Consider the following 27,656-nt stretch of genomic DNA (forward strand, 5'->3'; position numbering starts at 1 on the left):
CTGTCTTCTGGTTCACTGCCCAAATGCCTGAAAGAGCCAGGGCTGAGCCAACCCAAAGCCAGGAGCCTGGAATTCAACCTGGGTCTCTCAAGCAGATGTAGGGAGCCATCACCTGCTACCTCCCAGGAGGCTGGTTCAGAAGCGTAGTAGCTAAGATTTCAACCAGACACCCCAATATGGGATGCCTGTGTCCCAAATCGTCTTAGCCACAGTACCAAACACCTGCCCCATCTTAGAGTGCACCTACTATGTGCTGAACTCTGGTAAAGTCTAATATCATCTCATTTAATCCCTGATGCACTCCTGCACCTGCTATCCCTATTTCACAGGTGGGAACATTGGGGCTGAAAGATTGAAGTGACACAGCTGGGAAGAGACAGAACTCGAAGCTTAGGTCAGACCCCCTGACTCCTCATCTTATTCTCTTTTGGGTTCATCAAGTGCTTCTCTGGTTACTGGTAGTCAGAGACACAGTTCCTGGCCAGGAATTTTACTCTTGTCCTACCTGAATGGATCATTTTCTAAGATACCAGTATTCTAGAAGTCCATTGTTCATTAAGTCTGCTTCTGAAGAGCAAACATTCTTTTTAAATACTTACCTCTTAAGGGTAAGTTGTAGTCTTTTCCAGCCCCCTAAAGCAGTGGTTTTCAGACTTTTTTTTGACTGCTCAACCCTATCAATCAGTAAAACATTTTGAGCACAAATCTCATACATGCGTATTTATAAATCATGCAATATTTATTCATATATCACACATTTCAGAAGACAGAAAAAAGTAGGACATGAAGGATATTTAAATACATAAATATATCTAATTTTCCCAGCATCCCCATTTTAGACGCTATTGCTTTAAGAAACATTCAGTAAGCCAACTAGCCAGAATCAGTGAGTCACAGTTTAAAAACCCTGACACTCCAAAGCAGCGGCTGCTAACTGAAGTTGAAAAGCTTTTTAAAAAGACTCTCAAGCCCTGTTGCCAAAGATTATGACTTAGTCGGTATGAAAGCCCCAGCTGCAGCTGATGCTCAGATGTGGAGAGCACAGCTCTAAAAGACCCAGTCCCAGGGCTGGCATTGTGGAGCCTCTGGTAAGGCTGCCGCCTGTGATGCCAGCATTCCACGTGGGTGCAGGCTCGAAGCCCGGCTACTCCACTCCCCACCCAGCTCCCTGTGAACGAGCCTGGGAAAGCAGTGGGAGATGGCCCGTGTGCTTGGGTCCCTAAAACCCACATGGGAGACCTGAATGGAGGTCCAAGCTCCTGGCTTGGACCTAGTCCAACCTTGACCATTGTGGCCATTTGAGGAGTGAACCAGTGGATGGAAGTGCTCTCTCTCTCTCTCTCCGTAACTCTACCTTTCAAATAAATAAATTTTTAAAGTCTTTTTTAAATAAGTAAATAAAAGATCCCTCCCTGGCCAACAGACCAGTTGGGGACAACAATGATCACATTTGTTTGGTGCCAATGCCATTGCCGCTCCCTGATTGTCCTCTCTGGTAAGCTCCGCCTCTCACCGTTCCAATTAAGCCATCTGATTTCTGTCTTCATTTGGAAGGAAGGATTCTTTTCTACTGCTCGGTTTTAGATAGAAGGAGAGTTTACAGGGATTTTTCCCACTAGGGAGATTGCCTTAGCTAACAACAGACAATTTTCTCAGTGAGTTTTTAAAGTAAGTCCTCCCCTCTCCCACAGCAGCAATACAAGCACAAAATCACTTTCAGAGCTTCTGGCTGTTCTCAACACAGAAGAGCCTTTGTATCTTGTTTACTACCTCCTCCCAGTTATATCACACTCAAAACACTACCACTTCTAAAATAAGTATTTTCAGCTGCTAATTGCATTCACATGGCTTCATTTAAGGGTGTGTATGTGTGCATGCGTGTGCGTGTGTATGTGTTGCAAACGGTCAAAGAGGCGTACAACCACATATTTGTTTCCAGGGTCATGTCTCAATAACAAAACTGTTATCCACGCCCAAGAAGGGTTTATCAAATGTTTGCCTAAGACACTGAGTTTTGACATATCAATAGGGGATTTTTCACTAAGCCAACTGATTAGCTTTTATTAAAATAGAAGTAGATTGAGGTCTCTACACCACTTTTCAAACTCCTTGTGATCAGCCTCAATTTTCACCATTTAATTCTGTGTTGTCTGATTTTTTTAATCTTTGCTTTTTTTCTTTTTAAAAAGATATATTTATTTATTTTTGTCAGAACAAGAGGGAGAGAGGGGGAGAGACAGAGATCTTCCATCTGCTGTTTGACTTCCCAAATGGCTGCAGTGGCTGGGGCTGAGCTCGGCAAAGGCCAGGAGCCAGGAGCTCTTTGCAAGCCTCTGCTGCTTTCCCAGACACATCAGCAGGGAGCTGGATCAGATGGAGCAGCTGGGACTCAAACCGGTGCCCATATGGGATGCCAGTGTGGCAGATGGAGGATTAACTCACTGTACCACAGTGCTGGCACCCTGATTTGGTATTAATTCCTTACCTATTTCTCTTCACCCTACCACTATTTTTTTAAAGATTTATTTATTTGAAACACAGAGAGAAAGACGGGGGGGAGAGAGCTCTTCCAACCACTAGTTTGTTCCCCAGATGGCTAGGACTGGGACAGGATGAAGCCAGGAGCTTCTTCCAGGTCTCCCACGTGGGTGAAGGGGCCCAAACACCTGGGCCATCTTCTACTGCTTTCCCAGCTGCATTAGCAGGGAGCTGGATCAGATGTGGAACAACCAGGACTCAAACTGGTGCCCATATGGAATGCCAGCACTGCAGGCAGAGGCTTAACCTGCTACGCCACAGCACCAGCCCCAATCCTACCACTATTCTAAGGTCTTTGTCTTTATCTCCACCACTGCCCAAATGACAATAGTAGTAGTAACATCAGGCCTATCGCTGCAGGTGGGTTGCTATGAGTACAGCAATGGGAACTCCAAGCCATTTTGTTCCCCAAAAGTATTTGCAATGTTTACAGAATCACATGCACACAGCTGCCAATACAGTTTCATTTATTGGACAAACCAAAACTATCTTTTCCATTTTTTTTAAGATGTATTTATTTATTTGAAAGGCAGAGTTGCAAAGAGGCAGAGGCAGAGAGAGAAAGAGAGAAAGAGAGAAAGAGAGAGAGAGAGGAGAGAGAGAGAGAGAGAGAGAGGTCTTCCATCTGCTGGTTCACTCTCCAAATGGTCACAAGTGCTGGAGCTGTGCCGATCCAAAGCCAGGAGCTTCTGCCGGGACTCACACATGGACACAGGAGCCCAAGGATTTGAGCCATCTTCCACTGCTTTCCCAGGACATGGCAGAGAGCTCCATCAGAAGTGGAACAACCAAGAGTCGAACTGGCACCCATGTGGAATGCTGGCACTGCAGGCAGAGGCTTTACCCACTATACCATGGCACTTGCCCCTATCTTTCCCATTTTAAAAGGAGATTTTTTTCATCAAGGACTTCATGTTTCATATATAGAAAGTGACATAAACTATAGACTGGAAAATAAGCTTCTAAATTACTTCACCCTGTGGCAATGCTACAGCAATAGGTTAAGCGCTGCTTGCAACCACAGCATCCCATATCAGAGTGCTGGTCCAAGACCCATCTGCTCCACTTCTGATCCAGCTCCCTGTTAATGTGCCTGGGAAGGCAGTGGAAGATGGCCCAAGTCCTTGGACCTCTGCACCCATGTGGGAGACCCAAAAGAGGCTCCTGGCTTCAGCCTGGCCCAACCCCAACCAGGCCATTTGATTTGGGGAGTGAGCCAGTGGATGGAAGACCTTCCACTCTGTTTTTCCCTTTCTCTCTCTGCCTTTCAAATAGATAAAATAATTTTTTTAAAGGAGCAGGGGATGAGTTGCAGGAGCTCAGCATAGTGGTTAAAATCAGCTCTTGGGAAGCCCTCATCCCATATCAGAGTACCTGGCAGAGTCACAGCTGGCTACTCTGCTTCCAATCTAGCTTCCTGCTGGTGAGCACCTTGGAAGCCAGCAGATGATGAGATGATGGCCCTATTACTTGTATCCCTGCTACCCACATGAGAGGCCAGGATTGATTCTGGGCTCCTATCTTTGCCTTGGCCCAGTCCTGGCTGTTGCGAGCATTTGAGAAGGGAACCGGCAAATGAAGGAAAACTCTCAATCTCTCTCTCTCTCTCTCCTCTGCCTTTCACATAAAAAAAGAAAAAAAAATTTTTTTAAAAGGACAAATTAGTGGCTGGTGCTGTGGCGCAGTGGGTTAAAGTCCCAGCCTGAAGCACTGGCATCCCATATGGGTACCAGTTTGCATCCCAGCTGCTCCACTTCCATTCCAGCTCCCTGCTAATGTGCCTAGGAAGGCAGCAGAGGACAGTCCAAGTCCTTGGGCCCCTGTACCCAAGTGGGAGACCCAGAAGAAGCCCCTGGCTCCTGGCTTCAGATCGGCCCAGCTCCAACTGTTGTGGCCATTTGAGAAGTGGACCAGAAGATGGAAGATCGATCTCTCTCTCTCTCTCTCTCTCTCTCTCTGCCTTGGAGAGCAAAGATAAATCACAGGAGAAAAGCATGAGCCATCCCACCACCACAGTGGGCGTGGCGGGGAGCTTGTGTGCAACAGCTCTGCTTGGAGCCTGCACTACTGCTGGCACACAGCACCATGACTAGTTTGAACACACCCCAAAAACCGGTATTCCTCTAACAAGTTCTTTAAAAGATTAACGTCAGATACTGGAAGGCAGGTGTTTGTGTGAAGGTGGAGTTGAGCGTGCGTCTTTAAACTGAGCCACCAAATAATAGTAATATTTTCCTCCATTCGGTTATGCAAAACAGGACCACAAAGAGGCAGGGAAGCTTAACAGAGCTCTTCGTGAGAACAAAATCAGAGCTGAATCAACTATTTACACACTGCCCATGTGGCCTCATCCACACAAACACAACCCAGCCTGGCTGGTGACACCTGCAGATCTGAGTCTCCTGTAGTTGAAGGACTCTGAGGGGTTGACTGTGGGCTCAACACTGTCCCCAAAGGCACGCACTCCCAGGTGAGGAGGAAGCACCTGGATTTGGGATTTACCCTTCCCATAAGCCCATTACCACATAAATTCCTAACTTGCAGTCTCCTCCTTCTTGTTATACTGATGGTATCATAATTGGAAAGGTTTTCCCAGATAAAAAGCAAACAGGGTTCAAGGTTGAGACCTTATTAGCATTTCCAAAGAGCTGTGCAAAGCCTCTATTCTCCCCAGCCAACTGAATTTTGTTTCAGTGAGCTTTGGCACGGATCCTCTGTTGTCATGGTGGGACATTATTGTCACAACTGAATATGTACAGAAAATAACAAATAAGGAACATGACATTGGCTGTACCAAAAGAGCTTGTATGAGGCAACCTCTCCTACGGCTGCAAAACTCAGACTGGCGATGTAAAAGTCACTGGGCATTGTTAAAACCAGGGAAACAAAAGCGGCAAGTAGGTAAATGAATAAATAATTGGGTAAATAAATGTTCTCCTGCCTCTATCTATTTGCCTAGAGATAAGAACATTAAACAGAGTCCACACAGATGTTCTCACTACAAAGTAAATAAAGAGGACTTTGAAGATCTACTCAGAATGGGAAGAACTGATAGAAACTGTCTCAAAAGCGAAGATAACCCATTCTCTTCACCTTTGCTTCCTTTTGCAAATTTTCTTTTACAAAACGACCAAGCACTTTCTTTTTGCTCTTCAGAAAGCAGCGGGCCGTCAGCCACCAAAAGGCAAAATTCCGCGGTTCCTCTCAATTTCGTAATGATTACAGATTTAAAAGGCGGCTAAGGAAGTTGATCGTAGCACAGGCAAGGCCTTGAAGGAGCAAAATGTGAGCGTGTTATGCAACGTATTGGAATTTCCTTCAAAACTATGCTGCCTGTAGGATATTTATGTTTAACCAGAATGCAGGTAGGGACCCGCAACCTACTCGCATTTAATGGAATGGTGTTCATGTTACCCTCACTGGTAAACACTGACTCAGAGGTCATTTGACATCTCCGAGGCGCTTTCACCATGATTTCAGGTTAAAAGCAGATCTTTCCAGCTGGCATCTTCAGAATCCAGGGAACCCACACATGTTAGATCCACAACAGACTTTGCCACGGGGTTAAGGGAAAGTTACCTTCCCAATCATCCCTCTTTTTTTCTAGATAGATTAGTGATAGGAGCTGGCACTGTCCAGCTCTCTGCTATGGCCTGGGAAAGAAGCAGAGGATGGCCCAAGGCCTTGGGCCCCTGCACCCATGTGGGAGACTCAGAAGAAGCCCCTAGCTCCTGGCTTTGGATCAGCACAGCTCCAGCCGTTGCAGCCATTTGGGGAGTGAACCAGCGGATGAAAGTCCTCTCTCTCTCCCTCTCTCTCTCTCTCTCTCTTTCTCTTTCTCTCTTTCTCTCTCTGCCTCTCTGTAACTCTGCCTTTCAAATAAATAAATCTTTAAAAAAAAAAAATAAAAGACACAGTCATTTGACTTAAAAAAAAAAAAAGAAATAGATTTGTGACTACAATTAAGTTGTAACACTTCCAGTGGATCCTGATCATAAGTATTTAGCTATTTCTCATAGCAAAGAGTGGCCTTAAGACATTGGTCTAGGGGCAAACGTGTGGCCTTGTAATTAGGATGCGGGTTAGGGCAGCCCTGCCTCATGTCAGGGTCCTGGGCTTGATACTCAACTCAGGCTCCTGACTCCAGCTTCCTGCTAATGCAGAGGCTGGGAAGAGCAGTGATACTCCAAAATAAAAATAAATAAAATCATCTAGTGCCTTCATTGTGAGGTCACCGCCTCTGTTTGGCTTAGTGAGGGTTTCTTAAAGGGACAGTCTCCCAAACGGAGATGCTCGAAAAAAGCATTAGGAATATTTACCTGTTAAAAATAGTCTTGGGGCCAGCATCGTGGCACAGCAGATGAAGCTGCTGCCTGCATTAGCCCTGGTTTGAGTCCTGGCTGCTCCACTTCTGATCCAGTTCCCCACTAAGATGACTGGGAAAGTAGCAGAAGATGGCCCACGTGCATGGGCCCTGCCACCCATGTGGGAAACCCAGATGGGAACCCTGGCTGCCAGCTTCAGCCTGGCTCAGCCCTTACTTTTGCTGCCATTTGGGGAGTAAATTCCCGTTTGGAAGATTCTCTCTCTCTCTTTGTCTCCCTCCCTCCCTCCCTCCCTCCCCTCTGTGTGTGTGTGTCTGTCTCCCTCTCTCTCTGTAACTCTGTCTTTCAAATTGGTTAATAAATCTTTTAACAGTATCCTTAATGCTCTGCTTTTTCACATCTATGTGCGATATATGAATACACACTAAATAACTTATAAATAAATATGCATGTAGTGGGATTTGTGCTTAAAATATCTTACTGATAGGGTTGCTGTACTACTGAGATGAGTTTAAGATACCTTAAAATAGAAAATACAGGCACAGTTTAAACTGAAAATCACTAATCAAAGCAAAAAGGCAAAATTCAAGTAAACAGGTGGGAAAATAAGACTTAAAGAGAGAGGAAGACATTCAGAAGGTTGGAAAGTCGTAGAGGACTATGCCTGTTTGCTTTGTAAAGACAAAAGCACTTAATTACAAAGCTGGGGCTGTTGCTGTGGCTCAACAGGCTAATCCTCCACCTGCGGCACCAGCACTGGTTCTAGTCCCGGTCGGGGCGCCGGATTCTGTCCCAGTTGCCCCTCTTCCAGTCCAGCTCTCTGCTGAGGCCCAGGAGGGCAGTGGAGGATGGCCCAAGTGCTTGGGCCCTGCACCCACATGGGAGACCAGGAGAAGCACCTGGCTCCTGGCTTCAGATCAGCGAGATGCGCCGGCCGCAGTGGCCATTGGAGGGTGAACCAACGGCAAAGGAAGACCTTTCTCTCTGTCTCTCTCTCTCTCACTGTCCACTCTGCCTGTCAAAAAAAAAAAAAATTACAAAGCTGGGAGTTAGAGATGAGCTAAAAACCAGGTTACTGATCACCTTTGGTCAGATACATCCATCTCACTGCTCCTGACACATCCAGCTTACTCTTGGTGCGTTCCTGCAAGACACCGGAAGCAGGACTTCTTCAAGTCTATATCATCCGATCTCAACATCTACGCTTAGGCCTTCCTTGGGAGCCACGTTGGCCAGAGTCCCTTAATTCCACTTACTCTCGGAATCCTAGAGTGAAGCAACAATCATATATTCCTGAGGCTATGGCCTCCCAGGAGGTAACAACAGATTTCTTTGGAAAGATCTGGACAGAGAATCTTGTCAGACAAGGTTCTACCTGTCTGGATTAAAGAAACCACTTCTAGCTCTGGCACTCTCATCTTCTGAAAAATTTCTTTATGAAAATTCTGTTCTCAAGTTTCAACAATTGCTACTTATATTTCCAAGAAGAAAGGTATTTTTAATTATCCTTAAGAAAGATTGCTGGAGGGGCCAGCGCTGTGGTGTAGTAGGCTAAGCCTCCACCTGCTGCATATGGGTACTGGTTCATACCCCAGCTGCTCCTCTTCCGATCCAGCTCTCTGCTGATGACCTGGGAAAGCAGTGGGGGATGGCCCAAGTGTTTGGGCCCCTGCACCCACATAGGAGACCTGGAAGAAGCTCTTGGCTCCTGGCTTCGGATCAGTCCAGCTCCAACTGTTGTGGCCATTTGTGGAGTGAACCAGCAAATGGAAGACCTTTCTGTCTCTCCCTCCCTCTGTAACTCTACCTCTCAAATAAATAAATAAGAAATGAAAAGCAAAATAGATTGCTAGGGCTGGTGTTGTAATGTAGCAGGTTAAGCCTCCTCCTGCAATGCTGGCATCTTATATGGGGGCTTGTTCAAGGCCTGGCTGCTCCACTTCCAATCTAGCTCCTTGCTAATACACCTAGGAAAGCAGCAGAAGATGGCTAAAGTGCTTGGGTCCCTGAACCCACATGGAAGACCCAGAAGAAGCTCCTGGCTTCTGGCTTTAGTCTGGACTGCCCTGGCCATTGTGGCCATTTGGGGAGTGAGCCAGCAGATGGAAGATTCTCTCTCTCTCTCTCTCTCTCTGCCTCTCTGTAACTCTGCCTTTCAAATAAATAAATCTTTAAAATAAATACAGTAAAAGACACCAGTCATTTGATTTGAAGAAAAAAAAAAAAGAAATAGATTAGAGAGTACAATTAAGTTGTAATACTTCCAGTGGATCCTGATCATAAGTAACTCTGTAACCCTGCCTTTCAAATAAATAAAAATAAATCTTAAAAAAATAGATTGCTATCCATCACGACTGCAGAATTGCAAATGACACAAACACAGCTTAAATGAGCTTGGGTAAAAGAGCAAAAGACTGAGTTGTCTAAGAGATTCAATTACTGAGGGGTCAGATCCATACTGGCCTTTGCATTTTCTCCCTGTGTGTTCACTCTGCTGCTGTGCCTGAGTTTGCCCTTAATAGAAGACAGACCCCACGTGACTCGGGAAGATGACTGCGGCTCCATGCTACATCCCAAGCAGGCAACTTCTGCAGGATTCCTCTATCAGTAGCCATCCATCAGTTCAGTGCAAGTCTCATCAGCCTTGCTTGAATCAATGGCCCATACCTGAACCAATCCCACGTCTGCACCAAGAGGTTAGCGTGCCTGGCCAAGCATGGTTCATGTGCTATTGTTACTACTGCCAAGTGAGTGAGGCCTGGGAATTGTAGCCATCGGATCATGGGAAGCACAGGAGAGGCACTTCCTATAAAGAAAGAATGCTGCCTAAAAGCGAACAAATCCAATTCATTAGAGTAGGACAGCACAAGCAGGCAAACTATATGTCCCTGGGAAGTTTTAGGCATGTATTTTAGAGGCACGTGACAATCAGTGCTTTTCCAGTTTGAGAGATCTGGGGAGTGGGGAGGGGAGACAGTGACCTTGGCCCTGGAACCTCGCATCATGGCCATTTGCGGAGTCTGCTCGTCCCATAGAGCAACTCTTCTATTTTGCTATTATCTCAGATAACATGCTTGGCTTCTGTGAGACATGATAGGTGGACCTTCACCGGGCACGCAGGTCTTCTCTAAAGCACTTGGAAGTTCTGGGAAGACCAGGGTTATTATAGCATCTGCTCCAGTGAGCCTGTTAGGATGACTCATCATGGCTCCAGGCTATGTTTGGAACTCTCTCTGAGTGAATAAGCAGATGGCCAGCAGTAGCGAAAATTGAAAGTCATTTGAAAAATGCTGAGAATCAACTACTTTAATACTCTCCAAGCTTAAAGACCCTTCAACAGTGATTGGGCAATGTTTAATAGGAAACATGTTCCTTCTGGAACGAATTCAGCTCCAGGAGAACAGATGTGCTGTAATATCCTGAGACACGTATTCAAAGTGATGTGAAGAAACAATTAAGAGTTTCACATCCATATCACAGAAATCATGAGGCATAATTAATTGATGATGACTACTTCATAATTAATTGACGATGACTACTTCAGAAATATTCTGAGCCAAGACTCCACCAAAAAAGAAAAGTCTTTTTCTCATTAACTTCCTCATAGCACGTGTTATTCACAGGAAGTTCATGGGAATGAGAGTGTTACATCTTGGAAAAGTGACCCGTGTAGGAGTGTGACGGCGCCAGAAACAGCAGAATGGTGGGAACGGCAAAGTTTTGGGACCCTGGGCTTGACGAAGTGTGCCAGTGGGATTTTCCGAGGGCCAAGAAATGGCAGTGAATCAGCCAGGCCAGCTGTGAGGATGCAGCTGTGGTATGGCTGACGGAGATGATGCAGGAGAAGGCGAGCTCATAACACGGACGCGTCACCTCGCCGGGAGCAGTGTTAGCGCACTGGAGCCCAAAGGTGGTATGTAGAGGGACCCTGGCAATTCAGACAGCTGTGTCTGAGGAAGAAACAAAACCACTATCAGCGTGATTAGTCACAAATCAGCATCAAGTAAGAATCTACAGGACCAACATAGGTTGTAGGCAAAAGTCGAGCAGCAATGGAACAAGTGGACCACACTCTAAATCATAGTTTTAATACGTAGAGATGATCTTATCCAGCTAATTCATCCTCCAGATGGGTCACGCCCAAGAGTGTGTTTAGTGTTTTTTAATTAGCGCTTGCTATTTAGCAAACGACTCCAAAACAGTGCAGCTAAAGTAAATTATTGGCTCACAATTCTGCAGTTTGGACAGGGCTTGGCAAGGAGGATCTGTCACCACATGGCGGCAGCTGTGTGGTGCAACCGTGACCAGAGGATCCTCTTCCAAGATGGCCTCGCTCGGCGCCAGGCAAGTTGGTGTCAGCAGTTGGTTGGAAGTCAGCTGGGGCTTCCAGCCAGGGATTTAGTTCTTCTCCACATGGCCTCTCCATGTGGCTGAGTAGGGCTCAAGGAGAAGCCATGCGGAGGACAACTGCTCACAGCATGGCGGCCTCAGGGCAGCTGGGGCTTCCCTGGGCTTAAGCCTGGAAGCAGCACTCTGTCTCTTCCCTTGCAATCTGTTGGTTAAAGCAGGTCTCAGAGCCAGCCCAGATTCTGGGGAAGGCTACACAGGAGTGTGAACACCAGGATGTATGGTTCAATTTACCACAAAGGAGAGACGAGTGGTACAAAGCTAATTATATGCTATTATCAATGAGAGGGAAATTTTATTCTAACATAGAACATAGAAGAAAAAAAGGAAACTAGGCAGAAAATAAAAATAACAACCCTGTTAAAAGGAACATGGTCAAAGCTCACATTTATAACTCAAAGAAGTTTTTAAATTTTTTTATTTATTTGAAACGCAGACAGGCAGATAAAGAGATCTCCCATTCATTGATTCACTCCCCCAAATGCCCATAACAGCCAAGGCTAGGCCAGGTTGAAGCCATGATCCCAGAATGCAATGCACTTCTCCCATGTCCGGGACAAGATTCCAAATATTTGAGCCATCATCTGTTGCTTCCCACGGTGCCTACCAGCAGGAAGTTGGAATAGGAAGCAGAGCTAAGGCGCAAGCCCAAGCACTGTGACAGGGGACACAGCCTCTGAACAGCTCTATCAAGTGCCTGCCCCGCAATGAGAAGATTTGAAACACGAAACTGCAGAGCCTGGACCAAAGAAGACTGGAAAACGACCATCAGGATCCTCAAAGCAACATGAACAAGGAACATGAACATTCACACAAGTTCTGTTCTCCAAGAAGGACAGTAAACGGGCCGGGGCAGGGGGGTGGGGTCTATTTAAATGCAGCCTATAAGATTTGGGGTTAAAAGAATTCCCTAGAGAGATGTTATTCGCAAGCTACACAACAGATAAAGGATTAACAACTAGAATCTATAAAATGATCAAGAAACACCACAGAAACAAAACAAACAACCCAATAAAAAGATGGGCCAAGGACCTACACAGACAATTTTCAAAAGAGGAAATCCAAATGGCCAAAAGACACAGGAAAAAATGCTCAGGATCCCTAGCCATCAGGGAAATGCAAATCAAAACCACAATGAGGTTTCACCTCACTCCGGTGAGAACGGCTCACATTCAGAAATCTACCAACAACAGATGCTGGCGAGGATGTGGGGGAAAAGGGACACTAATCCACTGTTGGTGGGAATGAAAACTGGTAAAGCCACTATGGAAGACAGTTTGGACAATCCTCAGAAACCTGAATATAGCCCTACCACAGGACCCAGCCATCCCACTCCTTGGAATTTACCCAAATGGAATTAAAGGGGGAAAAAAAGAGCCATTTGCACCTCGATATTTGTTGCAGCTCAATTCACAATAGCTAAGACATGGAATCAACCTAAATGTCCATCAACGGATGACTGGATAAAGAAACTATGGGATATGTACTCTATGGAACACTATACAGCAGTAAAAAACAATGAAATCCGGGCATTTACAACAAGATGGAGGAAGCTGGAAAACATCATGCTGAGTGAAATAAGCCAGTCCAAAAGGGACAAATATCATATGTTCTCCCTGATCGATGACAACTAAACGAGCATCTAAAAGGAAACCCGTTGAAGTGAAATGGACACTATGAGAGACAATGGCATGATCAGCCCTTGTCTAGACTGTTGAGGAACAACTTACTATTTTATTCCTTTTAGTATCTTTTGTTGTTGTTGTTATTGTTCTGTTTGTTCTACTTAATACCACTGGTTGAACTCTGTAATTAATACACAATTATTCTTAGCCATTTAACAGAAAAGTGATCTCTGTTAAATATAAGAATGGGAATAAGAGAGGGAGGAAATATACAGGTCGGCACATGCTCACTCGGACTTACCTCCAATGGTGGAACTAGAAATGTGCCAGGGGATTCCAACTCAATCTTATCAAGGAGGCAGGTACCAATGCCAGCGCACTTGGTAAAGTGATAAGTATAAATACACAGCCGATCAAAAAGATAGGGTATGTGTTGAAGAGATTTCACAAATAAGACCAGTGTAAGCAAATAATGAAGGATAGAATTAAAAGGGAGAGAATGATCCTGCAGGGGAAGCAGGACACACAGCAGACTCATAGAATGGCAAATGCCCAAAACAGCACTCCTGCCTCAGAATCAACCCTTGGGGCATTCGGATCTGGCTAAAAGGCCCACGAGAGTCTCACAGGCATGGAAAGCCAAAACACAGTGGCAAAAACAACCTAAATGAAAGATCCTGGTGAACAAGACCCCAGCAGAAGGAACAGGCCATCAAGGAGGGAGGCACCTTTCTCCGAAGGGAGGAAGGAACCTCCACTGTGATACGGCCTTGACTAAACAAGTTCAGAGCTGGTGAACTCAAGGGGCTTCCATAGCCTCGACAGCTCATGGCAAGAGCCTTGGGTGATTACTGACGTCATAAATAAGAGTGCCAATTGTTAAATCAACAACTGGAGTCACTGGGCACATGCTCCCCATGTAGGATCTCTGTCCTTAATGTGTTTTACTATGAGAGTTAAAGATAACACTACTAGTCGAACAGTACTCTATACCTTGTGCGGTTGTGTGAGTGCAGTCTGTTGAAATCTTTGCTTAGTATATACTGAGTTGATCTTCTGTATATAAAGATAATTGAAAATGAAACTCGATGAAGAGTGGGATGGGAGAGGGGGTGGGAGAGGGGAGGGCTGTGGGAGGGAGGGAGGTTGGGGTGGGGGGAGCCACAACAATGCAAAAGTTGCACTTTGTGGCCGGCGCTGCTGTAGCTCACTAGGCTAATCCTCCACCTGCAGCGCCGGCACACCAGCTTCTAGTCCCCATCGGGGCGCCGGATTCTGTCCCAGTTGCCCCTCTTCCAGGCCAGCTCTCTGCTGTGGTCTGGGAAGGCAGTGGAGGATGGCCCAAGTGCTTGGGCCCTGCATCCGCATGGGAGACCAGGAGAAGCACCTGGCTCCTGGCTTCAGATCAGCGAGATGCGCCGGCCGCAGCGGCCATTGGAGGGTGAACCAACGGCAAAAAGGAAGACCTTTCTCTCTGTCTCTCTCTCTCACTGTCCACTCTGCCTGTCAAAAAAAAAAAAAAGTTGCACTTTGTAAATTCACATTTATTAAATAAAAAAAGAAAGAATGCCCTAGAATACAGGATGGATTACAAAAAAAAAAAGGTAACATAAACATTTCCAGGGCAGGCATTTGGCACTGCGGTTAAGCTGTCACCTGCAATACCTGGGTCCTATATTAGAGTACCAGGGTTTGAGCCCCAGCTCTGCTCCTGATTCCAACTTCCTGCTAATGCACACTCTGGGAGGCAGCAGGTGATGGCTCAAGTATGTGGGTCCCTACTACCCATGTGGGAAACTTGGATGGAGTTCCTGGCTCCTGGCTTTCACCTGGCTCAGCACTGGCTAATGTGGGCATTATTCCTGAAACTTTTCTGTAAGTATGCAATTATTTCAAAATATTTTTCAAATGCACTCAACCTGGTACTGTTTACAGTTCTCTGCAAATTAATTCAATTTTCAATACAAGTTTACTGTAAAAAAGTATGAGGCAAAATACAAACTATTATCAAAATTCTATACCAAATATGCAAGAATACTGATTAAAATGTATTTGCAAACATTCCAAACAGGCCATGTGAATGTAAAAAAAATTTCCTAAAGAATAAAAAACCACACTTTCTTTGTATTTCTCTAGGATGGCATCAAAATTTCAATATTTAAGAAAAGTTGGGAGGCCAGCGCTGTGGCTCAGCGGGTTAACCCCCTGCCTGAAGCGCGGGCATCCCATATGGGCTCTGGTTCGAGACCTGACTGCTCCACTTCCCATCCAGCTCTCTGCTATGTCCTGGGAAAGCAGTAGAAGATGGCCAAGTCCTTGGGCCCCTTCAGCCACATGGGAGACCAGGAGGAAGCTCCTGGCTCCTGGCTTTGGATCGGCGCAGCTCTGACTGTTGCAGCCATCTGGGGAGTGAGCCAATAGATGGAACACTTTCTCTCTCTCTCTCTCTCTCTCTCTCTCTCTCTCCCCTCTCCTTCTCTCTGTGTGTAACTGTGACTTTCAAGTAAAATAAATAAATCTTTTAAAAAAATAAAGGAATCCTTCAGCTAGATTAAATGAATTGAGAAGGCTTATGGTTTTTTATTTTCCCAAGCGGGGCTGTGCTGGGCTCATGGTAGGTTTTCAATAAGTAATTGATTATTTGAAGGAGATGGACTTAAATCCATCCTTAATGTCAGTAGAGTGGAGCGGTGAGAAGCACAGATCTTGTAGTCCAATTTACCAATTGCTGCTTCCTAGTTGTTTGACCTTAAAGAACTCGCTCCCTCTGAGCTTCAGTTTCATTCTCTATAAAACAAACTCAATATTATCAACCCCAGAAGGCTGAGACGATACTGAAACGCCATAATGTAAGTGAAATATGAGCACAGAGCTCAGGGAGTGCTCGCCTCTCTCGTTAGTGTTAGTACTACTATGATCGATAGTTTGCATCAGGATAGCAGCCAAATGTACAAAACCAAGCACCAAGAGCATTCACAAAATACTTTCACATGATTTTTTTTTTTGTAGAGCCAAAGCCAGGTTTTCACTGAATGTTGTAATTTATGATTATATTACATTTGTCGAGGGGATGAATTAAAAATCTGGATCTGGCTGTTTCCTTAATAAGCCAAGAAAAACAGTTCCTTGGTAGTCTCTGAGTAATACCGATTAGATCTTATAAATGCAAAAGAGAGGAATAAAATTGCCTGTACTTTGTGAAAATGGATTCGCACTCACACTACAAGAAAATCACCTAAAATTTGAAACTATTTCAAGGCCACCTTGATATAATGTATACAAGATGAAATTGCTGTAATATTCTTTTTCCCTTGAACCAGATCCTACCCAGGCTTGGGAGGTAATAGCATGTGTTTCTAAGACATCTGCTTACTAGGTGAGAAAAGTGACATTAATAATTACGATAATAATGACAGCTAGCACTTAATAAGCATTATCTCACTGAGGTATCATACTGCTATATATTACATAAATATTGAGGGGGGAAAATACCACATAATGGTTTTAAGCCCTGAAAAGTTGGTGCCAAAAACAAGAAGCGTACATGAGAGACTGGGCATGGCGTTTGGAAGCTAAGATGCTGGTTACGATGCCTGTGTCCCATTGTGGGAGTGCCTGGAGGACTTGGGCCATCTTCTACTGCTTTTCCAAGGCCTTAGCTGAGAGCTGGATTGGAAGAGGAGCAGCTGGGACACGAACTGGTGCCCACATGGGATGCTGATGGCTTTACTCTTTACCCAACAGCGCCAGCTCCTGCAAATACTTTTGCTAACACCTCAGTCAGCTTTCAACCGCCACCCAGCCCTTTCCAGAATTGCCTCGGGGAGCAGAGAGCAGCCTTACTCAAAGTCACACCCCTTGCAGGGTGGCCTGTATCCAAGGACAGCATGATGAGGGAATATAAAGGCTTGACCATCGAAGGCCAACTTAGGACAGCGCTACAGGATGCTCCAGCTGCAGGGCTCCTTGTGGGACTGGCCCAGACGGTAGCCAGTGTGCATTGCAGCTGCACTTATCCCGCGGCTCCCCTCCCCACCTTTCCCCAAGCTTTGATCCCAAGGGTGCTCGGTAATAAACATCCTGCCTGCCAAGCTCTGTCTCGGAGTCTGCTGCCTACAGATCCCAAGTGAATGACCGGTAAGAGGCCATCTCACACAAAATAGACCACATCATGAACAATGTGTGTTAGCAAATCTAGCTATTATCAAATACGGAGGCGCAGACAGGCTACATTATTCTTGGCCTTACTCTGCACACTTCTACAGCCTCCACAGGTGGGAGGGAAGATGCCAGGGAATCCCTGTGCTTCTGACTCAAGGAGCACAGCATTACTCCCAGCCAAGAGTTATAGGCGAACATTGAGAAACAAAGTTTGTCACCCTGGAGGTGAAAACAGCGATCTTCCCAGCTAAAACAAAGTCACAGTAAAGCAAGATCTTTATTTGAGAGGACTCAAATTAAGGACTGATGTGAAAAGCGTACTCTAGTTAGGAGGAAATTCAATGACAGAAACTACACAGAATAAAAAGGGGAAACTATGCTGTTTTCCTTACTTCAACGCCATCTCAGTCCCCAGCAAATAGTGCACATTGCTGGTTTGGTGTGCGTAATCTCCAAATCTCTCTCCATGAGTGTTGAGGCATATATTTGAATACCTTTTTTTTTTTTTTTAAAGAATGAAATTGACTGTATGTATTGTTCTGCAAACCACATAATGGAAAGCTTTCATCAGAGTCCACTGATTTAAATGCTAATCACATCTGAACAACAGCTTCAGGGCCAGCATCATGACGTAGCAGGTAAGCACCTTCGAAGCCGTGGAGTCCCGTTTTCTCCACTTCCGGTACAGCTCCCTGCTAATGCACCTGGGAGAAGCAGTGGAGGATGGCCCAAGTGTTCGGGCCACTGCCACCCTCATGAGAGACCTGAATGAAGTTCCTGGCTCCTGGCTTTGACCTGGCTCAGCCCTGGCCATTGTGGCCATTTTGGGGAGTGAACCAGTGAATGGAAGATCTCTTTGTCTCTCCCCCTCTCTCTGTAACTTTACTTTCAAATAAATAAATAAATCTTTTTTAAAAATGATTTATTTTGGCCAGCACCGTGGCTCAACAGGCTAATCCTCCGCCTTGTGGCGCCAGCACACCAGCTTCTAGTCCCAGTCGGGGTACCGGATTCTGTCCCAGTTGCCCCTCTTCCAGGCCAGCTCTCTGCTGTGGCCAGGGAGTGCAGTGGAGGATGGCCCAAGTGCTTGGGCCCTGCACCCACATGGGAGACCAGGAGAAGCACCTGGCTTTGGATCAGCAAGGTGTGCTGGCTGCAGCGGCCATTGGAGGGTGAACCAACAGCAAAAGGAAGACCTTTCTCTCTGTCTCTCTCTCTCTCACTGTCCACTCTGCCTGTCAAAAAAAAAAAAAGATTTATTTATTTTAAAAAAATACCTTCCCAGAAACACACAGATGAGTGTTTGAACAAACTTCTGGATGCTACAATGTGGCTTAGCCAGTTTAGCACATAAAAGTAGTGATCACAAATCACTAGTTGACTTCTGGTCAACTTTGGCATATACTGACACCTCTCTAAACCATACTTAATTTCCAAATGAAGATAATAACAACCTCATACTTCCACCCAACAGGATACAACTATCCTGCATACAACTGGAAATGTACTAACCCCCTCTTTGGAAGAAATTGCAAAGTTCTTGGGTCACAGCAGTCTTCTTGATAACTTAACTTGAGAATTTAACCACCACTTCAGTTGTGTGATACGAAGTCAATTTAATACTATGCTGGGGCTGGCATTGTGGTACAGAGGTAAAGCTGCGTTGTGTGTAATGCTAGCATTCTTTATGGGCACTAGTTCCTGTCCCAGCAGTTCCACTTCTGATCCACATCCCTGCTAATGGCCTGAGAAAAGTAGTGGAAGATGGCACAAGTGTTTGAGGCCTTGCAACCACGTGGGTGACCTGGAAGAAGCTCCTGGCTCCTGGCTTTGGCCTGGCCCAGTCCTGGCTCTTGCAACCATCTGGGGAGTAAACCAGCAGACGGAAGATCTCTCTTTTTCTCTCACTATCTCTCTCTCTCTCTCTCTCTCTGTAGCTCTTCCTTTCAAATAAATAAATAAATCTTTAAAAAAATATATACTAAGAGGATAAGAGAAGGAAGAAAACAAAGATATTTGTTTAGACAAATAGACACATGCACACATATATTAGTGGTCCTCAAAAAGTTCATAGAAAATGTTTTTACCAGGATAAAACTTTTCATGGACTTCAAAATGTTTTGCACCCAATTAACTTTTTTAAAAGATTTAGTTATATTTTTGAAAGGCAGAGTTAAAGAGTGTCAGAGGCAGGGAGAGAGAGAGAGAGAGAGAGAGAGAGAGAGAGAGAGGGGGGTCTTCCATCCTCTGGTTTACTCCCCAAATGGCTGCAATGGCTGTGCCTATCCAAAGCCAGGAGCCAGGAGCTAGGAGATTCTTTCGGATCTCAAACATGGGTGCAAGAGCCCAAGGACTTGGGCTATCTTCTACTGCTTTTCCAGGCCATAGCAGACAGCTGGATCGGAAGTGGAGCAGCCAGGACATGAACCAGCGCCCATATGGGATGCCAGCACTGCAGGCAGCGGCTTTACCTACTACGCCATAGCACTGGCCATCCAGTTAACTTTTAATTCTACTTTCCCATGAACTTTCTGAGGTATCCTTGAGTGTGTGCATGTATGTGCATAAACATTCATAACAAAAAATGAACCAACACTGATGACATTTACAGTATCCATTTCCATACCTGGTCACAGGGTCACAGGCATTCAAAACCACCTTCTATCAGTGCAGTGCGCCGGCCGCAGCACGCCGGCCGCAGCACGCCGGCCACAGCAGCCATTGGAGGGTGAACCAACGGCAAAGGAAGACCTTTCTCTCTGTCTCTCTCTCTCACTGTCCACTCTGCCTGTCAAAAATAAAAAATAAAAAAATAAAAAAAAAAAACACCTTCTTCTGCTACTGCTCCTGTATTCCCTTTGCCTTCAGCACCTGCCTGTCCATCTTCACCTGATAGAGTGTCCTAATCCATACAGCCACTAGTAGTCCTGCAAAGGCTAGGCGGTTGTAGCTGCCCCTTGATCTTAATCACTGGCCATGGCAATGCTAAGGGACACCCTACGAGATGTCCTCTACTCCAGATGTGTCCCTCCCTCCCTCCATGGTGGAACAGGTATATTTCCTCTCGGGGGTCAAGATCAATCACTCCAGGCTGCACAGTAACTCCTTTCTTTGCCTGTTGGTTCAGAGGCAGGAGGGGCCCACAGTGGCCGGGTGCCAATCTCAACTCCCAGCTCAATGAAATCGTTGCTATGTGGCCTGCAGGAAGCATTCCTCCCTCTGGAACTAAGGCTGCTAGGCCAGCAGAGTGTAAGGACATAGGGACGAGAATCACAGATTTTGCTATGGGTAGGCATGGTGGCAGGTGGGTTAAGCCTCTGCTTGGGAATACCACCTCCCATAGCAGAGTGCCTGGATCGAGTACTGGCTACTGCAGTTCTGATCCAGCTCCCTGCTAATGGAGGTGATAGCTCAAGTGGTTGAGCCCCTGCCTTGTGGGAGTCCTGGATAGATAGTTCTAGGCTCCTGGCTTTGGCCTGGCCCAGCTCTGGCTGTTATGGGCATTTGGGAGTGAACTAGTGGGTGGAAGGATGGAAGAGATATCTCTCCTCTCCTCTCCATTCTTCTCTCCCCCTTACCCCGCCCCTCCTCTCCCCTTCTCTCCCTTCTCTCTATTTCCCTCTTTCTCTCTCACTCTCTGCTTTGTAAAGAAAGTTTTAAACTTACTTTAGCTTTTTTTTAAAAAAAAAAATTTTTTTTGCTAGTGGATCACTAGGGCTGATAGTAAGTGGTACTTCTCCCATTGCCACCCCATTGATACCTGGACCTATAAATCCTGGCTATGGTGTTGAGGGAAAGAGGGGATTTAAATACAGCATGTCTTTTGTAGATGAAATGTGTACCGATTTTCCCACAGTATGCAAATCAGCTGAAGGATAGATAGGATAAGGTTATTTTATAATATATTTAACTATTACATGAAATTCCGAATGTCTATATTTCAACTCTGTTCACACATTTGTGTAATATTTTTTCGGTGAGACTTTTACAAGTATAAGAAAGCTTTGATCCTTAAAAAAAAAATCCTGGCTAAGGGGGAACAGCATCATATATTGGACCCTTACTCAGAGCACATACGTCCTCTTGGAGAACTTTGTCCCAATCCTACAAGGAGTTACCACCAGTTGGCATGGTAAGAGAGTCTTCAAAGGGCCATCCCACTGTTCTACCAAGCCAGCTACTCCAAGATGGTAGAGAACATGGAAAGAAGTCCAGGAGCATAGGCCCCTGATCACACTTGATCTGCTGTGAAGTGAGTTCCTTGGTCAGAGGCAGTGCTGTGTGTAGGACCACGATGGCGGACAGGGGATGCTGTAAGTCCGCAGATGGTGGGGAAGGCAAATGCATATCCAGGGCAAGTGTCTACTCCAGTCAGAGCAAAATGCTTCCCCAGATGGAAGTAGTCCAATGTAATCAACCTGCCACCAGGTGGCTGGCTGATCACCCCAGGAAATTGTGCCACATAGGGACAGAGCGTTGGTCTCTGCTGTCGGCAGATTGGGCCCTCAGCAGTGGCTGTAGCCAGGTCAGCCTTGGTGAGTGAAGTCAATCCCGCTGAACCCATATATAACCTCTGTCCCTGCCACCTTGGCCATCAAGTTCATGAATCCATTGGGTGATGACAGGGCTGGCTAGGGGGAAAGACTGACCGGTATCCACAAGAACAGATCGTATTGTCACTTGATTGTTTTTAATCCTTGTCTGCTAGGGTTAGCCTTTGGTGAACAAAAATGTGGGACACCAACATCTTCGCATTTTCACCCATTCAAAGAGGTCTATACATGTATGCCGTCCGTAGTCTTCCTAGTCACCAGTTTTCCAATTGTGTTTCTTCCAAGTCCCTGGCTCTCCAGCCAAGCCATTCACTGCAGCCCATGAATTGGCACACAACTGCACATGGGCCATTTCTCCTACTAAGCAAAATGAATCATCTGGTGCACTGCTCCACATGCTGCCTTAATTACTTCAGGGATAGCCCACAAAAGGGCTGTCCTACTACAGCTGTCCACTTTGGAATGGCGCCTACTCGTTGCACAGAGCTATCCGTAAACCAGGCCCGAGTTTTCTCTTCCTTTATTAGCTGATCACTATGAAGCCATAGATGCAGGCTGGGAGAGAGAAGGTAATGTAGTAGGAATGGAAATCCTTTTGCATCTACACTAAAACCTAGCTCACTCATTTTAATAACTGGGTAGTATTCCATCATATCCTGACATCTTAATACAATCTTCTATTAAGGTGGATTTTTAACCTGTCTCCAACTTTTTTTTTTTTTTTTTGCTTTTTGAATGTTCCAGTGAACATCCTTATGTATTCATGTTTGTGCACCTGTAAGATTTCCACAAAAATTGAATAATAGAAATTAAATAATAGAAAATAAGATTTCTATTAACGATGGCAAATAGATTGGCTACCCTGAGAAAAGGTGCATCAAAAGATTCAAAGGACTACTTTGACATCTATTACAGGTTTCTCTGGCCATTCAGAAACTAATGAAACTTTCAAGGAAATGTGGGTGTGTGATCTACATATTTTATCTCTCTCTCACATACACATACACATAGTTTAGCTACCATCTTATCTAAGATAGGAGCAACTATTTTTACCCACAATTTGGGAGTAACTTTTTAACTATTGTCACCAAATGAATTTTAGATATTAAACAGAATGTAATCCGCCTTGTTTATTCTGTTTGCTGCAAGTTTAGTTCCACAAATTACCTAGTACACCAGGTAGCTATTTAATTTTTTAAGTCATTCTTTCGTTTTTAAAGTTATTTCCTTATATGGAAGGCAGAGTGACAGAGAGAAAGGGACTGTGTGTGTGTGTGTGTGTGTGTGAGAGAGAGAGAGAGAGAGAGAGACTCCATCTGAGTCTTCCACATGGTTGGCAGGAACCTGAGTACCTGGACCACCATCAGCTGCCTCCCAGCCACACTATCAGGAAGCTGCATTGGAACCAGCACTCTGATATGGAATGCAGGCATCCTAAGCAGTGGTTTAACCTGCTATACCACAACACCCACCCCATTGTTTCCTTTTCAATTAACTGTTTTATTTTTTATTTATTTTCACTAATTTGAAGGGCAGAGAGACAGAGAACTATCTTCTATCCTCACTTCTCAAATGCCTACAATAGCTAGAAATGGGCCTGACCAACGTCAGGAGCCCAGAACTCCATGTAAGTCTCCCGCGTGGATGGCAGGGACCCACGTACTTGAGCCATGGCCCAGAGTACGCTTTAACAAGAAACTGGATCAGAAGCAGAGGAGCCAGGACTCAACCCAGGCACTCCTGGTTGTGAGCATCCCAAATGGCATGTTAACCACTATGCCACACACCCACCCCTAACCATGGGTTCTGTCTGGAGATGGCCCACTCTTGGGGATAATTATGTAAGCAATGCATTACAAACTCAACAGAAGTCTTGTTCTTGTACTTCTGTGTAATAATGTATCTTTTCTAACTCTGCCAAATTAATGATCTTAAAATGTATTCTTTATAAGAAAAAAATACTGATTACAGCTCAGCCAGCAGTATCTGTTTTCCAGTTTCTTTTATGAAGAACGTCTAAGTTTCACGTTTTATTGCTTGGTTATATTCCATTTGACTGCGCTGAGAATAGCTGCCTCACTGTTTACAATCCACTGAGTTAATGAAGACTTTATCTCTCAGTCACACAATAAAAACTTCAAGCAAAGTGCTCAAAGTCTTTGTCAATTTCAAAGGAAACCCGCCTCAAACCAGAGAGGGATCTCTTCCATGGGGCCTTCTCCCCACAGATGCTGCCTGCGACTCACAAAGCCCGGCCTGTGAGCTCCCTTGTGAAAAACTGCCCCACATTTCTGAAAAATAACTTAAATTCCATCAACTGAGATCTAATTTGAGGTTGTTAAAACCTTTAAGTCTTCAAAAAAAAAAAATCTCTTAAAACACAAATTCCTGGAAGAGTTAATCCCTTAGGCTCAGAGAGCAGCGATCATCTTCATTAGACAATTTAGAAATGAAATTCAGGATTCAAGCGAGGAGATGCAGTTCGGAAGGGAGGAGACCACAGAGTCAAAGCAGATTTTTTTTTTTCATAATTTTCTCTATCAGCTACCCTCATATGATTTCCGGTAGTAAGTTCATCAAAAAGACAAACCCACACTATTAAGTTATAGTCTAAAATTTTTTTTTTTTTTTATTTTGGACAGGCAGAGTGGACAGTGAGAGAGAGAGACAGAGAGAAAGGTCTTCCTTTGCCGTTGGTTCACCCTCTAATGGCCACCGCGGTTGCGCGCTGCGGCCGGCGCACCGCGCTGTTCCGATGGCAGGAGCCAGGTGCTTCTCCTGGTCTCCCATGGGGTGCAGGGCCCAAACACTTGGGCCATCCTCCACTGCACTCCCTGGCCACAGCAGAGAGCTGGCCTGGAAGAGGGGCAACCGGGACAGGATCGGTGCCCCGACCGGGACTAGAACCCGGTATGCCGGCGCCGCAAGGCGGAGGATTAGCCTGTTGAGCCACGGCACCGGCTATAGTGTAAAATATTTTAAAATGTGCATGTGATAAGTTAATATTTTATTTTTTGATAGCTCTTCTCTTAGACACACTTCCAACTCTTGAACTTTCTATTCTTCCTTCTAGAAATCACTCAATATTTGCTAATCCTGGAGAATGAATCTTCTTTTTCTTCTCCCATCCCTCCAGAGCGAGCCATCATGTTCACTTTCATCATCATATCCTCTCTTCATTGGTTTTACTCCCCATGGGTGTATCCTTAAAACACTGTTTTGAACACTTTATAAAAGGAAACCTACTGGACATACTGTCTTACTTCTTTTGCTCACATTGTTGCTGGTAGCCATAGCTTGTGCATTTCATTTCTGTATAATTTTCCATTTTATAACTATACTACAGTTGATTCCTTCATTGTACATGGATATGTATAATATCTCCACTTTGGGGCTACCATGAACAATTCTGTTAAGAACACTGTTAAATCAGCACTATAATAATATTGCACAAGGCCGGCGCCGTGGCTCAACAGGCTAACCCTCCACCTAGCGGCAGCAGCACACCGGGTTCTAGCCCTGGTTGGGGCGCCGGATTCTATCCCGGTTGCCCCTCTTCCAGGCCAGCTCTCTGCTATGGCCCGGGAAAGCAGTGGAGGATGGCCCAAGTGCTTGGGCCCTGCACCCCATGGGAGACCAGGAGAAGCACCTGGCTGCTGCCTTCGGATCAGTGTGGTGCACCGGCCGCGGCAGCCATTGGAGGGTGCACCAACCAGGAAGACCTTTCTCTCTTGTCTCTCTCTCTCTCACTATCCACTCTGCCTGTCAAAAATAAAAAATAAATAAATAAATAAATATTGCACATTGTACATTCCTAGCAGTGAAGCTGTTGTACCATAGGGCATGTGTATCTTCAACTTCACTTGGTAACACAAATTAATTTCGTTTTTCTTTTAAAGATTTATGTATTTTATTTGAAAGTCAGTGTTACAGAGAGGGAGTCAAGACAGAGATCTTCCATCCACTGTTTCAGTCCCCAGATGGCTGCAATCGCCGGGACTGGGTCAGGCCAATGCCAGGAGCCAGGAAGTGCAATTGCGTCTCCCATGTGGGTAGCAGGAACCCAAGCACTTGGGCCATCTTCCACTGCTTTCCCAAGCCAATATCACAGATCTGGATCAGAAGTGGTGCAGCCAGAACATGAATCAGTGCCCATATGGGACTCCAGTGCCGTAGGCAATGGCTTTACCTGCTACACCACAACACCAGCCCATCAGAGTTAGTATTATTATTTTCTTATTGAGATTTATTTTATTTACTTGGAAGGCAGAGATATAGAGAAGAAGAAATCTTCCATCTGCTGGTTCAACTCCCTAAATGGCCACCTTGACCAGGGATGGGACCAGGACAAAGCCAGGAGCCCAAAACTCCATACAAGTCTCCCATGTGGGTGCCAGGTTGGGCCATCCTCCACTGCCTTCCCACACACATTAGCAGGGAGCTGGATCAGAAGTGGACAGCTGGGACTCCAACTGGCACCCGTATTGGATGCCAGCACTGCAGGCAGCGGCTTAACCCACTGCACCACAGTCCAGCCCCAGCACCTTGGTACCTGAATCTTTTCTACAGCTGCCCGACGGTCAGCTTATTTGAAGAGCACAGTATTTGGCCAGAACTTGCCGGATCCCTATCTCTTCCCTGCACGGAAGGTTTCCCACTTGGAGAGTGCATCCAGAAGCAGCCTGATCCTCCTCTCTCCGGACTCCTCTAACCTTGCTTTTTTTTTCAGATATAACAACCCTAAGATCTCTTCATTCCCCCTCGAGTTCCTAATTTCATACTTCCTCAGCATACCACCTGTTCTAAAGGAATCACTTAATACACAAATGCTAACACTGAGCAGCTGAAAGTAGAATAAAGTGGGGCCGATGTGGTGGCGTTGCAAGTAAAGACATCACTTGCAATGCCAGCCTCTCATGCGAGCGCAGGTTCGAGTCCCGGCTGCTCCACTTCTGATCCAGCACCCTGCTAGTGCACCTGGGAAAGCAACAGAAGCTGGCCCAAGTCCTTGGGCTCCTGCCACCCACATGGAGGACCAAGATGGAGTTTCAGGCTCCCTGCCATTGCAGCCATTTGGGAAGTGAACCAGCAGATGGAAGATTAATCTCTCTCTCTCCCTTTATTTTTCTGTGGGTCTGCCTTTTAAATAAATGTTTAAAAAAATAATAAAGTGGGCCGGCGCCGCGGCTCACTAGGCTAATCCTCTGCCTTGCGGCGCCGGCATACCGAGTTCTAGTCCCGGTTGGGGCGCCGGATTCTGTCCCGGTTGCCCCTCTTCCAGGCCAGCTCTCTGCTATGGCCCGGGAAGGCAGTGGAGGATGGCCCAAGTGTTTGGGCCCTGCACCCCATGGGAGACCAGGAGAAGCACCTGGCTCCTGGCTTCGGATCAGCGCGGTGCGCCAGCCGCAGCGTGCCTACCGCAGTGGCCATTGGAGGGTGAACCAACGGCAAAGGAAGACCTTTCTCTCTCTCTCTTTCTCACTGTCCACTCTGCCTGTCAAAAAAAATAATAAATTAAAAAAAATAATAATAATAAAGTGTCACCTTCTTTACTTCAGATACAATATCTCCATTAATGTATTTGCTCTTTTGGGAAGCACTTTCCATTGCTGTTTCTATACACCACCCACAACTAGCTGTAGTAATGACATAAAATAAAATTTTATTTAACAATATCAAATAGTGCCTTGTTTCTATTTTAAAAGCTGTTTAGTCTAATGTTTATATGTTTCTCTCATTTTTTTTAGAGAGATTTATTTGAAAGTCAGAGCTACACAGAGAAAGGAGGGGCAGAGAGAAAGAGAGAGAGAGATAGAGAGAGAGATATTCTCTGGTTCACTGGTTCACTCCCCAACCAGCCACAATGGCCGGAGCTGCGCTGATCCAAAGCCAGGAGCCAGGAGCCTCTTCCGGGTCTCCCACATGGGTGCAGGGGCCCAAGGACCTGGGCCATCCTGTACTGCCTTTCCAGGCCATAGCAGAGAGCTGGATCGGAAATAGAGTAGCCAGGACTTGAACTGGAGCCATTATGGGATGCCGGCACCTCA

At 45.6% G+C, this 27,656-nt stretch overlaps 1 pseudogene; it reads right to left on the bottom strand.

Moving 5' to 3' along the window:
* Positions 1–10,732: 10,732 nt before the first annotated feature.
* LOC133767996 (ADP-ribosylation factor-like protein 5A) overlaps positions 10,733–27,656 on the bottom strand; it is a 31,688-nt pseudogene continuing 14,764 nt past the window's right edge.

This window comes from Lepus europaeus, chromosome 10 (genome assembly GCF_033115175.1).
Source record: "Lepus europaeus isolate LE1 chromosome 10, mLepTim1.pri, whole genome shotgun sequence".
NCBI classification, from domain to species: domain Eukaryota; kingdom Metazoa; phylum Chordata; class Mammalia; order Lagomorpha; family Leporidae; genus Lepus; species Lepus europaeus.